Genomic DNA, 12,753 nt, shown 5'->3' with positions numbered 1-12,753 from the left:
CATCAGTCCAACCCCTTCATTTTATAGATAAGGAAACTAAGGCCCAGAGAAATTAAGTGACTTGCCCAGGGTCTCACTGCTAACATGACGCAAGATCTTAAGGCCAGTTTGGGTTTTGTTTCCATATTCTCTTCACCATGCACAGTGGCAGGTATAAAATAATGCTTGCTGAACTGAATGGAAGCTAAAACTCAAACCTCAACTTTTAATTCCAGGACCAGCTCTTCCCATTTTAGTATATGAGACAATGATCCCACCCTGCCAGAACTCACAGTGTAGTAGACAAAATAGTGCACAGACACGAGTAACTTTAGTAGTTTAAAATTGCACTGAGACTTGTGAGATGCCATTCCTGATCCACAGAAGAAGGGAGTGGGGGCCACCAGGCCGGTACCAAGTGTCATCACAGTTAAAAGGAAGAAGGCTTCCTGGAAGAGGTGGCATTTGAGTTGAACCTTGAAGGATAAGTAGGGCAGTGCAGACACCCCCAGGTAGGAGGGAAGAGAGGAAAGATCTGGAGGTAGGAAAGCATGAGGTGACTTTAGGGAATGCCAAGTTTAAATCCTAGTCCAGTTTGACCGATCTGTAGAGTGCATGAGGGGGATTAGCTGGAGATAAGGCTGGAAAAGTATCTTAGTTTGTGGAGGGCTCAGAATGTTAGGCTGAAAAGTTTGGGCTTTATCCTGTAAGCAACAAGCAGCCATTGAAGGTTTTAGGCAGGTGAGCGACATGATCAAAGTAATGAATTAGGAAGATAAATCTAGCTGTTCTGTGAAGGATGGATTGCAAGATGAGAGGCTGGACGTTGCTGCAAAAAATCCATGTGAGAGATAAGGGCTGGGCCACAGAAGCAGAGAAGAAGGTGCAGAGGTGTAAGATGTGCTAGCAAAATTGACCAGGCAGTCAGTGGCTGAGGCCCCCTCACTGTCTGGGACAGACACAGGACCATGAGAATGGCCAGATTTCTGGCCAGTGTTTAACGACCATGTGGTCACCTCTGCAGTTGGCACTGAAGTAGGAGACAGTCTCTGCCCTGAGGGAAACATGTATGTGCTCCTATCAATGCCTGTGAGGGGTCAGACTGAAGTGAAAAGACAGGTCTGTGCCCCTCATTAGGGCAGGAGCCATGAGTACACCTACCTAGTTACACCCCAATCTACTTTTTTTTTTTTTAGGCAATTGGGGTTAAGTGACTTGCCCAGGGTCACACAGCTAGTAAGTGTCAAGTGTTTGGTCTGAGGCCAGATTTGAACTCGGATCCTCCTGACTTCAGGTCCGGTGCTCTATCCACTGCACCACCTAGCTGCCTCCCAACCTACTTTTTTATTCCCATGTAGCCTTCCCCTTCTTTGGCCACCACGACATCCCTTAGATGGCCTCGCCTTTGATCCCAGGGAAACTGCTAACTACCTCACTGGACTTCAGGTTCCTCCTCTTTCAAATGAGAGGCTTGAGTTTACTGGTCTCTAAGGTCCCTTCCAGCTCCCGCGTGATGTTCTGTGTTCCAAGGGCCCTCTCAGTTCCAACATTCTGTGTTTCTAGGACCCTGTTTCTCTTTTTGCATCCTCTGTGCTGCTAAGGATGCTGGGCTAAGAAGAAGAGGCAGAGGAGGTCGTTTGGAGGACAGGCCATTCCCACTACGAGCATTTGGGAATTGGAGGTCCAAAGCCAGTGTTGGGAGGAGCGGCGACAGTCATAAGCAAGTTTATGCTGCAGCAGCTGGGGCTATTCACAGGAGCGTTAGCAATATGAAGAAGCCCTATGAAGCAGCTCCGTCGGCTTTGACCTTCACTTTGGACATCCGACTCTACTGGAGTTGAGCTAATAGTCAAAAGAGCCCATACTTCCAAAGCATACAATAGGCTGCCTAGGTGAAAGGTGGGTAGGGGAAGGAGAACAAGGGAAGGGGGAGGAAAAAGTGGAGGCTAGGGGGTCCAGACTAGGCGTGGATAGCTCCCCAAAATGGTTAATCCATAAACAGACAAACAGTTGTTGAGCCCAGAGAAACTTCAGTGTTGATTTGCTCAAAGTTGCTGAAGAGGATGCCAGACTGCAAATGCCTTGAAGGGAAGCACCGTGATTTCTCTGTCTTTGCTACGTCAGAACTTCAGAAGATACGTCATTAATTCAGTGTGGTTACTTTTTCCACTGACACAGATCACAATCCATCCACACCTTGTGCGGAGGTTTCAGAAGCTGCTGAGGTCAATTTACTCGTGATAAGCCTCGGTGTTCAGCTGCTCCAGCCCTGAGATGTCAAACACCCCATCCATCACTGGGCCCCTTTGCAGTCTTTCCAACTTGGTAGACAGGAACTGTCTGAGTTTGTACTACGTCGGCACGGTCTTTGAGACCCCACAATCTCTTCCATGAGGAGGCATCAGAGGATGGCTCGCCATCATAGCGAAAATAGAATGCCAAAGCTGGGAGGGACTTAGAGATACTAGTATCCTAGGTTTAGAACTATGAGGAGCCTCAAAGGTTATATAATCCAGTCCTTCACCTTCTAGATGAGGAACTGAGGCTCAGAGACATGAAGAGACTTGGCCAAGGTCACACAAATAATAAGTGGCATCTTGTAGTTCAACCTCCTCACTTAATAACAAGGGAAACTGAGGCAAGAATGGGGAAGGGTATTACCCCAAGTCACAGGCAAGGTAGTGGCAGAGCTAGCAGCTGACCTGAAGTGTCCTTTATTAAAAGCATTCTGGCCCCATGCTCATAAGGGATACTCAATAACCAATGGGGATGCTAATTAATCTACCCCCACTCTCAGAAAGGAGTCAGGTATCCACATCTCTATTTATACCTGAGGAAACTGGAGCCTGTAGTGGAGAAGTGCCTGACTTTAGGTCACAGAGCAACAGACTAGAGGAGAGCCAAACAGGAAAGCTGTAGCCCCAATACTGGAATGTCTCGCTGAGGTTTTTCACATTCTCCTTCTGCCTCCAAGCCCTGTGCATCCCTGAAGTCAACTTTTTCCCTAAATCACCAGGAGGAAGTTACAACCAGTGGATGAGTGTACGTTGCTCTCCCCACACAGCCTAGGGTGACTGTATGGGAAAGGAATTCAATAAAAGACTTGGAAACGACTTAGGTTGCAATTCATTTGATTTCCACCCCACACACAAACATGCTGGAGGAGGAAAAAAGCGAACCACACACCAGCCCAGAGTTCCCCTTTTCTCTAGGGGGTCAAGTGGAAGGTCTATCAACTTACTGCCTTCAGTTCTACTCCTCGAACCAGATTCGAGAGGAAGAAATAGCCATCACTAGGAATGCTATGCTAACCCCCAGGGCATCAGAGGGACAGGAGTGGGCAGCTCACTAGGACACCAGCCTCTCCAAGTTCCCTTTCCAGGCTGCCCTTGGAGGCTACTTTCCTCTGGGACTCTCCGCAGAGCCAAGGTAGGGGGAGCTCAAGGCTTTCTACCTCATACAGGGCCTGTCATCTGTAGCACTAGCTTCTAGATGACCATTGTTTAACACGGGTCTTGAGGCTCAGAAGACTTGGTTGGTCTCAGCTCTGTCACTAACTCACTGTGTAACTCTGAATAAGTCCCTTTCTGGGACTTAATTTATCCATCTCCACAAAGAGATGCTTGGCATCTGTGATTCCCAATGTCCCCTCCAACTCTGACACTCTCCATCTAGGATTCTAAGATATTCACAAGAGAAAGATCACTATGGGCTAGGAGAGTGTGCCAAGAAACTTGTCCCTTGGGAATCAGAAGCAGGGAGGGCTCTGAGAGGAAAGGCAGGGAGGTGAGCCCAAAGGGCAGGCCATGGAGAATTCAAGGAAATACTTCTTCACAGAGGCCTGCCATTAACTGGTGGAGCCAGGTCACTAGAGGCCAAAGGGAGGGTGGGAGAAATTCAGGTCCACTAACATTCAGTCGGTGACCATGGCATCAGGGCATGTAAACAGACCCCAGGCTCGAGTTTCAGGGAATAAACTGACCACCTGCCAAGACCAGGAAGGAAGTGTCCCCTGTGCAACCTCCCATGGGGACCCTAAGTGAGGGCTTCATTTGTTTTCCTTCAAACCCTCCCCCCCCCGACCACTTGGACTATGAGGGAGAGGCAGGATGCTGAATTCAGACTGGTCACCTCACCCACCCGCCTGCCCAGGCATTCTCACCCCCATCCAATTTACTTTCAATAAGGAAATGACACATAGGCCTTTTCCCAAGGGAAGACTCCTGGGCTGGAAGCCCAGCCCTCCAGACTCCTTGGCCACCAGGGCCTCCCTAACCACTCAGCCTCAGGACCTCCTGAGGCTGCCAGGGAGGTTGGCCCAAATCTAGGAAAAGATGCCTATTTACAGATAAATCTGCCTATGGCTGCAATTCATTACTGCAATGGGTAAGAGCTACTGAAGACCAAGGTCATGCGTTTGACTTTGGTTTGGCTTTGTTCCATCTGAAGGCCACAAACTGACACCTCTGACCTCGGTCATTTTGCAAATATGTGCCATTGGTCATAGTAGGGACTTGGTTACAGACCATCCCCACTATTGGAGACAAACATGTCTGTGTTACACTGAAAAAAGGCACTCTTAAAGTTCAATCTTGCCTGCCCCCCTTACTGCCTAAATGACCCTGAGCAAATCAGTTCATTTTTCAGAGCATCAGTTCTCCACCGGGGCCCCCCCTCCCCCCTGTAAGATAGAAATAATTCAATTCAACTCACTAAGCATTTTTAAGTATCCACTATGTGGCCAGGTACTGTGCTAGGTGCAGGAGAGAAAAAGACAATAACAAAATACCCTCTGACCTCAAAGAATCACATTCTATGGAGGGGAGAGAAACAACACACGCGTGTGTCAGTAAATACTAAAGATGTACAACGTCAGGGTCTTTGGAGGGAGAGCCCTGAAAACTGGGGGGATCAGACGAGGCTTCATGTAGGAGGTAGAACTTAAGTCTTCAGAGGAGTGAGGAATTCCGAGAGGGAGATGTGAGGAGGGAGACTGCTCTTGGCATGAGAAACAGTAAAGTATGGAGACAGGAGGTGGAAATGTCCATCACGTACAGGGAACAGAAAATTGGCTGGAATGTAGAGTGTGTGAAGGAGAGTATTATGAAATAAGGCTAGAAAGATAGGTTGGAGCCAGATTGTGAAGGACTTTAAATGCCAAACAAAGAAATTCATATTTTATTTTAGCTGCAACAGAGAACCCCTGACGCCTCTTATTCAGGGAGTGATATGGTCATATTGATGAGGATCAATCAATTAGTCATTCCATTTCCATGCCCATTCCCCCATGCCTGGAATACACTACCGCCTCATCACAAAATCCCTCACTTCCTTCATGAGGCATTTTAAGTACCACCTTCTACTCAATGCCTTTCCTGATCCCCTCAACTCCCTTCTTGTTTCCCTAACTTGTATTTAATAAACTTGGATTTATTTTTTATTTATTCTATATAGACAGATATAGATAGATATACAGATAAAGATATTGTTTGTCCTTTGTTCTCAAAGAGGACCATGACATCAGGGAGGTGATGCCATGACTTGCAAGTGAATTGGATTTAAGTGTGGGAGGGCTGGGCAAGGTCACCAGCCTCACTTTGTCTTCTGGTGTGTCCAGTGGGCAGATATAGATCAAGATCCCCACTGCATCCTGGGCCATCTCCAGTTGTCCTGATCTATATCTGGCCACTGGGCCCAGATTGCTCTGGCTGAGAAAGTGAGGCCAGTGACTTTGCATAGCCCCCCCTCACTTAAATCCAATTCACTTGCAAGTCATGGCATCACCTCCCTGATGTCATGGTCCTCTTTGAGAACAAAGGACAAACAACAACCTCTTTAAGTAGAAAAGCAGTCACCCACTGGGGACCAACTGGTCAGTTGGGCAATACAGATGGTGCTCTCCCCTCTCCTCTCCTCTTCTCTCTCTCTCTCTCTCTCTCTCTCTCTCTCTCTCTCTCCCCTTCCCTCTGTCCACATAGGGTATCACATCACATCCTTACCTGTAGGTGCTCTGCCCAAAGTGAATGTAATTTTTAATCTCTGAAACTTTTTTTTAATTCCAAATCACTCTGGCTCCCATTGACTGGCCAACAATAGGTCCCAGGCCAAGCCCCACTTGGTCATTGTTGGGCCTTGATATAGACATAGATACAGATACAGATAATGCTGTCTCCCCTAACAGAATATAAGCTCCTTGAAGATAGGAACTACTTCAGTTCTGTCTAATGCCTAGTACATACTGGCCACTTAATAAATATTTGCTCATTGAGAATGGACCAGAGAATAAAGAGATTTATGTGTTTTGTAGCATATGGAACTAAGATAATGAATGAGAAAACACTTGAAAGCCACCAAGCACTATAGAAATAGTAGTCATCATTATCACTAAAAATAACAATTATGTCCTACTGATGAAAAGTAGCACAATGTAGTAAAGAATTGGTTAGGAGAAACATATTCTAATCCTGCCTCCAACATTTACTAGCTACTTGTAACTACCTCTCTGGACTTTAATTTCCTTTTAATAAAATAAGGAAATGCCCTTTCCTGGAGTTGGCTGTAGTAGATAAAGTTCAGGGCCCAAAGTCAGGAAGACTTACCTTTCCGAGTTCAAATCTGGCCTCAGACACTTACTGAGCAAGTCACTTAATCCTGTCTGCCTCAGTTCCTCATCTGTAAAGTGAACTGGAGAAGGAAATGACAAACCACTCCAGCATCTTTGCCAAGAAAACCCCAAATGTGGTCATGAAGAACCGGACACAACTGAACAACAACAACAAACACTTGGTGTGTGCAGTGCACTGCGCTAAGGACTGAGGATACAAACAGAAAGGTAAGACAGTCCCTGCTCTCAAGGAGCTCACATTCTAATGGGGAGACAACGTATGGAAAGTTTTAGCTGCAAGTCAAACGGAAAGGTCCCATGGTCCTTGGGAGGCAGCAAAGTAGATGGCAATGCCTCTTCTTTAATGTCACTTCCACTGATAAAATGACATCAGTTTCTGAGATTAAACCACTGACAGTGCCAAGGATTCAGCGGCAAGAAACCTTCTTTACTGCTTCTGCAGTAGCTGCGGCTGTAGCCCCTGAAGGAGAAGGCCTGGACATTCAGCCCAAAAGCCTGACCTCCAGACAGAGGGGTCCTGACCTGGCTGTCAGGGACTGAGGTGTATGTAGTTCTCCTTCCTGACAGAGTTATCACTCAGCTCTTTGGTCATAATGGGAAGGCCAAGCCCCGAAGAGGGCAGGGAAAGTCCAGACTTGGGATGGACTGGCGTCAACCCGACACCTGCCCCCACCAATGCCAGAAAAGGAGAGAAAGACTCTTACAAGGTCTTGCTCTGGTCCAAAACCATAATTTTATTCTTGGGGGGGACTCTCAGTATGGAAATTCCCTCCACTGATACAGATTGATGGCAACTCATGTCTAATATACAGCCTTACTTAGAGAGTTACCACGGGCACCAAGATATTACAAAATCATGGGCTTATAGGATCATAGATTTCGAGTAGGAGCGGCCTTAGAAGCTATCTAATCCACTCCCCACATTTTTACAAATAAAGAAACTGAGGCTCAGAGAAGCTTGTGATTTGTACATGGTTATACAACCAGTTTGTGTCAAAAGCACAATTTGAATCCAGATCTTATACTGCCTTTCTTATGGAAACTTATAGAATCATTTAACATAGACTGGCAGGGCTGGGAGGAACCTCAGAAAATAGACTGGCAGAGCCAGAAGGCTAAACATCATCTAATCCATTTTCTATTTTATGAAGGAGGAAACAGGTCTAGAGAAGGGAAATGACTTGATCAGAGTCACCTAGCAAGCTAATAATGGAAGGCAACTACAATGGAAATTATTAACCTCTTGTATTCTCCTATTAAGCTTGCCTCCAAGGAACTAAAAGCACTCTAGTGATGATGTAACCCTCCCTCACCAGCTTCATGTGAGAATGGAGGAGAAAAGGATGTGACTACCTAACTCCACCCTTCCCAGGAACAAATATGAATCAGAAACATGACATCAGTGAGAGGTGGTGAGGCAGGCTAGAGAGGTCATTTCCTCATTTCCTCTATCCCCCTTCTCATTCAAGGTCCCTCCATGTTATTCTCCCCTTTTAGAACCTGCCCCCCTGAAAAGGAAAGTAGAGTTATTTCTCATAACAATATTAATGGAGAACAAGTTATCTAGGTGGCTCAGGTGGATAGAGCGCCAGGCCTAGAGTCAGGAAGACATCTTCCTAAATTCAAATCTGGACTCAGACACTTAATAGCTGTGTGATCCTGGGCTAGTCACTTAACCCTCTTTGCCTCAGTTTCCTCATCTCTAAAACGAGTTGGAAAAGGAAATGGCAAACCATTCCAGTATCTCTGCCAAGAAAACTCCAAATGGGGTCACAAAGAGTCAGACGCAACTGAACAAGGTGTCAGTAAGGGGCACTAAATTTGAAAACCAATGGAAGGGAATGGGCTGAGGTGTGTGTGTGTGTGTGTGTGTGTGTGTGTGTGTGTGTGTGTGTGTGTTTAAAGGGGGCATGCTAGAGAGAGAGTAGAGGAAAGCTGAGAATTCAAGGTAAATTTCAGATCAGTCCCTACAATCTACCATCCCCATCTACAGTGGAAAAGGCCCTCCCTCTGTTCCCTACCTATGCCCTACCAAATCATCAGACCAAGAGATTGCCTCAGTGACTACCAAATCAAGGAAAGATGTGTACAGAGGTGAGTATCCATTGCATAAGCTTCAATCATAGTTCTTCAAGTTTAGACTAGAACACAATGATCCTGACTCCAAGCCCAGGGCTCTCACTTCTAGGCACTCTTCCCCTAGACCGCTTTAAGAATATTGGTTCTCTCCATTTCCTATGATAATAAGAGCTCATGGATAATTAGAATCCATGAAGATAGCCCAAAGTTCATTTCAACTCATCTTTCCCCAAGCAGCTATTTCACCACTCTCACCTGTAATTACCTTTATACACTTGGCATTTATTTGTTGTTCTTCTTCCCTTACCCCACCCCACCCCCCAGGTAAACTCCTGGAGGGCAGGGACCGTTTCATTTTGTCTTTGTAACTCTAGCCCCTGGAAGGCAGTAAGCACTTAAAAGCTTCTCAGTTGAATACTATTGGCCACCTGCTCTATGTTCTATGTTAGGCACTAAAAGAGAGACCTTTATGACCTAAATGAGAGACCTAAATGAAGCAAAGTTCCTAGTTACAGAGGACAGTCTGGTAGAGAAGATAAAGCATATGTACACAAATATCAGAATCAGAAGTGTCATTTTAAAGTCTATAGGACATCTGAGGGGAGAGAGGACTTCCAAGTAGAAGAATCTGGAAAGGTTTCAAGGGACATGCAAGGTTTGAAGGATGGGTGGGATAAATTGTGTGTAAGTGCAGCCTAAAGAATGCTAATCAAAGTCAAGAGATCTAAGTTTGAACCCCAAATCTATCACCTGCCAGTTGTGTGACCTTGCAAAAGACACTTCACTCCCATTGCTTCATGTGTCAAAGCAGAATAATAATTACACACACACACACACACACACACACACACACACGTGGTTTTTTTTGTGGGGGGGGGGGGACCAGATCTGTGAGGAAACTCCTTCCACCAATGCAGATATAGATCAGCACCTGCTCTACATCTTCAAATCTTAGAGAATATCTTGGGGCACTGAGAAGTTAAATGACTTACCCTGGGTCTCACAGCCAATATGAATACAAGAAGGGACTGTTGTCCAGGTCTTCCAGACTCTAAAGTCAGCTCTCCATCCATTCACTACACTACAGCTGCCCCTCAATATTGGCCCCATCCAGAATCAAATGAGATAATGACCATGAAAGCACTTTGGGATCATAAAACACTAGACAAATACTTCAAGGATCTGTGATTTCATTGCTGAGTCTCCTACCCACCCCCAACCCATACAACCCACCCCCAACAACACTTTTATAAGTGGTTTTAATGAGTTCTGACCAAAAAAAAAAAAATCCCTTGGTAGCCAGCCCTCTGGTGATGACTATATCAATCTTATTCCACTCAACTTTTCTTCTGATCTCTCCTTAGGGCATGGAGGTGAAAGGACCCCAAGTCCTCAAATGCTGTGCCAGCAGTGCCCAAGTTCTGTAAGAGAATGGGCCTGGTGACAGCCTCTGTGGCCAGAGAGGTGACTGTAGTCTGAAGATAAGACTGGCTAAATTCAGAGAGGTTTCTTCAGCTTAGGGCTGGCTGGCCTCCAGGGGATGAACGCTTTTCAAAGTAACTCAGAACCTTCTACTGAAGCTCAGAGACTTAGAGCTGGGAAGGACCTTAGAGCTCATTTCATCTAAATCCCCTCCTTATTACAGATGAAAGCCCAGAGAAGTTAGGTGATTTGCCCAAGGGCGGGCAGGCACTAAGTAGCAAAGCTGGCATTCGAACTCAGAGTCAAACCTCTGCCTCCAGATCCCATGGCCTTTCCACTACACCATGATGCCACTCTTAGAGGAAGTTCCCACACCAACAAAATTAAAGATCCTTGAAGTATTATTATTGTTGTCATTGTTTTGACAGGTGGGGATGAGGGAAAGGCCCTTCCAGGGGAGAGGAATGCCATGAGTCAGAAAGATAATCATCAGGAAAGTATAAGATAATCTGTTTCTGAATAATTTGGACCAGGCTGGGAAATCGGTACCCACTGCACAGTAATCTGGCAAGGGGGTGTACTAGAAGTCTCCCAGAGTATTCAGGGCAACCACAACTGGGCATCCTTCCATTGGAAGTCTGTTGCTCATAATCCTAACACACCAAGGAAGCCCATTCCTCAGGGTATGTTTGCCAGTCCCGAAACTATTGCTATGATGTCTGTAATGCGGAGGAAAGGTCTTCCTGACACTCTCTTCTGCATCTCCAGACCCTTGGGTAAGTTGCCAGCTGTCTCCTTTCCCTCTCCTTGTGGTTTTCCCCTTTTACCAAAGCACCCTGGCCATGGAAGCTGAGGCAGGGCACTGCGGTACATTCTCTACATGCTTTGCTAACAAAAAAATAAATAGCCGGGGAAAAAAATGTAGGAGGAATGATAATGAGTTCTAGATGTGACCTAAACAGACCCTCTCCAGTATAAACAGGAGGGCCCATTCTTAGCTGTGGGAGCACAGGCCAGACAGAGACTAAATCCATGGGGAGGCTTCTGGCCATTCTTCCTAGGAGACAACGCACCCCTAAGCAGTACAGAACAAACTTGGAGGCCAGCCATGAGTCTAAGTCCCACCCTATCGCTTATTAGCTGGACATTCCCTGGATATCCAGCTGCTGAACCTCTCTGAGCCTCAATTTCCCACCTGCCCATTAGTAGTTTTTACCAGCTAAGGAGCTGGGGGGAAGGGGAAGCCAGCTCTGCCAGACTCTGCCCTGCCCATCTCTCTATGAACTCAGCCCTATTACATCACAAAATAATGGACTAGAAGGGCTCTTACAAGGTCACCTAGGCAAATTTCCCATTCAACATCACCCTCAGGTGGTAACTGAGCACCTGTTTGTACACCTCCAGTGACAGGGAGCTTCTACCAAGGCAACCCATTCCATTTATTGGGCATTTTTATTAGAAAATTTTTCTTTATATAGTCAAAATCTGCTTCCATGCAACCTCCATCCATAAGTCCTGGTTCTTTCATCTGGGTCCAGACAATATAAGTCTTACTCCCTCTTTGACATAATAATCTTTCTAACATACATGGTGTCCCAAAAGTCTTAGGGCAGTTTAAAGCTTTAATAGCTCAAAAAGTATAAAGAGAGTGACCATATTCCCCTAACCCCAATCATGCACACATACTAAAAAAATGCTTTGGAAAAACATAAGCTGGGTCCTAGTGACTATATAACATAACACTATAGTAAGCACAATGTCCAGTGCGCCTTTCTCCAGAAAGCAATGGGCCTGAGTTGGGGCTGAAAAGGGACCATATCAGCACGCACACAATAGAATCAGAGCCTTCCAGAAAGCTGGCAGAGACCCTTGGGACGATCTAGTCCAGCCCCCTTATTTTCAGAGGAGAAATGTTTGACCCAGATTAAAAAAGTGACTTGCCCAAGAGCATACAGCTCATAGGGCCCTTCCATGTTATTAAAAGGGTATTGGGAAGCTCCCACTCCATCTCACCAAAAGTATCTCCTTCATGATACCTAAGACTGCATCTGAGATTCATTCTTCTGCATTGTCTCCCCATTCAAGATGCTTTAAAGTGCAAATATCCTGGGGCAGCAGAAAATTTCTTTCTTTCTCCCTTTGGGTCTGGACTCTGCTGAGGTAGCCAGTCCCCCTGAGCACCCGGAGGCAAGTCACCAAAGGCCTAGTGAAATAAAGGTAGAAACTACAACCTTGGGAATACCAGAGGGTTGGGTGGGTGTGAAGGGGAGGGGTGAGTGAAAAGTCTTCCCATCTTGGGTCTCTCATTCTCCTCTCTTCCCTTAACCATAACTTCTGGGGTTCTGACGGCCTGGAGACTCTGCTCCCATCGGTTCAGAATGGCATTAACATAGTGGAAAAAACATCCCCCAGCTTGGAGGCAGATCTAGGTTACAGCCCTAGCTCTGATGCTTGCTAGCCATGTATGGCTCTTCCTATGACATTATGCATAATGCAGATTACCTGAGTAAGTCAGTTTTAAACATCTTTTGTTATTGTTGTTCAGTCATTTCAGTTGTGTCCAACTCTTCATGACCCCATTTGGGGTTTTCTTGACAAAAATACTGCAGCAGTTGGCCATTTTCTTCTCCAGCTTGTTTTATAGGTGA

At 46.0% G+C, this 12,753-nt stretch overlaps 1 protein-coding gene across 2 annotated transcripts in view; it reads right to left on the bottom strand.

The window, feature by feature from the left end:
- The window catches only part of SYNPO (synaptopodin), a 68,340-nt gene that overhangs the window by 14,043 nt on the left and 41,544 nt on the right, over positions 1–12,753 (bottom strand). The window lies entirely within an intron of this gene.

This window comes from Vombatus ursinus, unplaced genomic scaffold (assembly GCF_900497805.2).
Source record: "Vombatus ursinus unplaced genomic scaffold, bare-nosed wombat genome assembly UNPS02014863.1, whole genome shotgun sequence".
Lineage (NCBI taxonomy): Eukaryota > Metazoa > Chordata > Mammalia > Diprotodontia > Vombatidae > Vombatus > Vombatus ursinus.
Note: the sequence above shows the minus strand (reverse complement) of the source record. Positions and strands in the feature narration are given on the sequence as shown.